Source organism: Mercenaria mercenaria, chromosome 8, assembly GCF_021730395.1.
Source record: "Mercenaria mercenaria strain notata chromosome 8, MADL_Memer_1, whole genome shotgun sequence".
Classification (NCBI taxonomy): Eukaryota; Metazoa; Mollusca; class Bivalvia; order Venerida; family Veneridae; genus Mercenaria; species Mercenaria mercenaria.
The window spans coordinates 3137423-3141146 of record NC_069368.1 but is presented as its reverse complement, the minus strand read 5'-3'; the positions used below and the strand labels follow the sequence as shown (position 1 = coordinate 3141146).

Here is a 3724-nt window from a genome sequence, read left to right as displayed (position 1 = left end):
ATATGAAAAAATACTGATTAAAATCTCCGCAAAATGTTGAGAATGTTGCACCAGTCGATGTTTTTGTCCTAAATGCATTCAAATGAAGTTATCGCCTGCCATAATTAGAGTAGTGCACATCACAAACCTTATCGATGTTTTTCCTGACATCTGTTTCGGCTTACTTAATGGATTTTGATTTACATCAGTCTTCATTTTTCTGATGAAATAGAGAAATATTTAACATCCTTGGTTAAGTGGACTTAATAACCTGTTTGAATCTACTTTAACCCGTGATTAAGATTGTTCTATGAAACCACAAGACACACGGATATAAATAAAGCTTATTTGAGCCGTGCCATGAGAAAACCAACATAGTGGGTTTGCGACCAGCATGGATCCAGACCAGCCTGCGTATCCGCGCAGTCTGGCCAGGATCCATGCTGTTCGCTAACAGTTTCTCCAATTCCAATAGGCTTTAAAAGCGAACAGCATGGATCCTGACCAGACTGCGCGGATGCGCAGGCTGGTCTGGATCCATGCTGGTCGCAAACCCACTATGTTGGTTTTCTCATGGCACGGCTCATTTTCTACATTGATTACATTCTCAGACGAAAATAGAAGGATAAAGTTTTTGTTGCCCTGAAATAATACAGAATTTGAATTCTCACATTCTGTAACTTTTACGGTAAGGAGAAACTTATGATTTTATTTGATGATTTAATGTCTCATAGTTTCGGAGCATTGCAAAGAATTAGCTCACTAGGCACCATTCTACCTACAGAATATGCCTCTCAAAGTTGCAAATTTGATTGATTTGAACGCCTAAATGTCTGTTCAAGTTACAATGTATTTGCTGGGCACTTAACCTAACCGGTATTACTAACCTGTTCCACACCATTGTCACTTTTCCTCAAAATCAGACAAGCTAAGTGCAGATGGGTGTGTATGGACATGAGATGTATGTACATTTGTGGACATTGTATATATTTACAGACTATCTACACTACTGTCTGATCCATCTAATCGGTAACAGGATTTTTTTCGCACATTGCAGCTTTATTTTGTAAGAACCACACCTAAACATTCTAAAGTTCTCCGAAGTAGAAAGTTGGGTTTTATGGAATTTTTGAAATATCTTTAAGAATGTCAATTTTATATATATATGTATGCTTTTGACTAATCTAACAATTGCGCAAAATTACCAATTTTAAGAAGGCAGTGGCTAGTGATTCCAACCCGTATGACTTGTCTAAAACTCTAGTCATACGTGAGTCACCAATGCAGTGAATAAAGAATAAGAACTGTGCAAAGATTCATCATTTTTCTTTTTATTTAGATAATACTACATCACAAAGTTGATTTTCTAACAATTTGAGCTAATATTCTCAACCTTTCTTTACAATCAATACCTGAACTAATTAAAAATTTATTTATTTGGGTTTTACGGTGCAAAAAAAGAAAACAGAATTATTCTGCAATATGATGATTGCAAACACTACATTGTTTCGGCTATATAACAGTTCAGTTTGATAAGTAATTCCTTTAAGGATAATGATATTATCAGAAATTTACAACAAACACATCTGATGTATAAGCTATCATAAGAGGTATAACTATATTCTGAATAACAATCCCATAACATTTTATGACTCTTGACCAAATCGTTTTGAGATACCTGTGAAACTAACTTTTAGGTCCTATTTAGACTCTATATCAAGATCCATAACTCTGGTCTGGCTGAGAGAAATCAAAAAAAAAATTCAAGGTGCACAACTTTCAATGCTGAATAACATTCCTATCATTAACCTAGAATAAATAGTTCATTGAGATACACGCGACACAAACCTTTAGATCCTTTATGCATATTTCAAGTCAAAAGTCATAAAATCTGGTCTAGCTGAGTGAAATAAAAAAAACATGTGATGTGTATAATTACATTATGATCAAAGACAAATGTAAATTTTCAATCCAGTGCAAGAAGGCTTTAATAGTATAAAAGAAAATTCTATGTTCTTGACATTTCTGAAGTGCAAAAAAGGGAACTTTTGTCAAAAACGGAAGTCAGAGTTATTCGACTTGCTATGTGAACTTGAATTTTGATCAGTTAAACCTGTTTTGTAGTTCCTAATGAGTATGCAATATGTTCAATGGTTTCAGAGATGTTCAAAGAAAACAACAATTTTGCCACATTTTTACAAGTCAAAAATGTGAGAATTTTTGATTAAATAAAGATGTATAAACTTAATAATGACCTCAAAGATCTGTGTGACATTTCAATCAAATGCAAACATTGTTTTCAGAAATATTAAAAGAAATAGCAATTATGGGAAATATTTTAAGAGAAAAGGGGAAAACATTTGTCAAAATAAGTCTCTGTTATGGGACCTGATATTTGTGAGATGGGATGGGGCATAGCAGGGATTCTGAAATTGGACAATTTGGTTCTTATAAATCTCATCATACTTTGGTAAGCGTATAATAAAGCTATTTGAAAAATGACCTTTAAGTTTGACCTTACCTTAGAGCTATTGACCAAAATGACCTTTAAGTTTGACCTTACGTTAGAGCTAGTGACCTTGGCTGTGCCTTCTGCTCATCATCTTTCGGAAGTAATTAACTAATGCTGGTTTTATGAAAATTGTTTTATCTATGGTTTAGAAAATATGGGGTGGACATTGGACTTTTTAAAAACCTTCAAGTGTGACCTTGACCTTCAGCCTTTTGTTGCATGATGATAGTGAACATTTTTGTGTAGTTATTTGTTTTTGTTGGGTTTAATGTTGCACCCACACACTTATGGGTCATATGGTGACTTTCCAGCTTTGATGGTGGAGGAAGACCTCAGGTTCATTATTTCATCATGAACGGGCACCTGGGTAGAACAACCGGCCTTCCGTAAGCCAGCTGTATGGCTTCCACATACAAAGAATTCAATGCCACGAGTAAGGCTCAAACCTAAATCAGTGAGAGGCAAGTGATTTGAAGTCACTGACCTTAACCACTCAGCCATGTAACCCCCCACCCCGCCGCCCACCTCCCCCTCCCCCACCCCATCCCCATTCTTTGTAGTTATTTGAAAATTCATTTCCACAACTCCAATGAATGATCAAAAACATAAATAAGGATCCTAACAGTCCTAAGAAGAGTTAACTGTTAGACCTTACAACACATTCTGCACAGTTATTGATCAGCAATTGCTTCCTTTGATGCAATTTGCAAACATTTTCATTCAATTTTATTTGTATGGTGAAAATAGACATTCGAGTGAACTCAAGCTTAAAGGTGTACGCTAGAATTCCCTGTATATGAGATTGGCGAAAATTTTCCCAATAACAGAATTTCTTTAAACTTTGGATATTGAAGGACAATCATCTAAGAAACAAAAAAATGCAATAAAAATCATAGGTCACCGGATTCGAAAAAGAGTTATCTGCCCTTGAAAACGTCATTTTTGGGGGAAATGCCGTTTTCAAGGGCAGATAACTCTTTTTCGATACCGGTGACCTATGATTTTCATTGCATTTTTTTGTTTCTTAGATGATTGTCCTTCAATATCCAAAGTTTGAAGAAATTCTGTTATTGGGAAAATTTTCGCACCAAATTCTAGCATACGTCCTTAATAACAAAATTTGTGACTGTCTTTGTTCTTGTCTGTTTGGTAATTATCAGCAATGAGTAGGAATGGCGAAAAATCTTAAAACAAATTTGTTTTCAAGCTGTAAAATTGTTTAAAAATTGTGTA

At 34.9% G+C, this 3724-nt stretch overlaps 1 long non-coding RNA gene across 1 annotated transcript; it reads right to left on the bottom strand.

Annotated features, from left to right (window-relative positions):
* Positions 1–1294: 1294 nt before the first annotated feature.
* Positions 1295–3421, bottom strand: LOC123565894 (uncharacterized). Its single transcript, XR_008371964.1, has 2 exons — positions 2543–3421; positions 1295–2500 (listed from the first exon to the last, which is right to left on the bottom strand). It is a non-coding gene; the product is annotated as an uncharacterized LOC123565894 (long non-coding RNA).
* Positions 3422–3724: the final 303 nt, after the last annotated feature.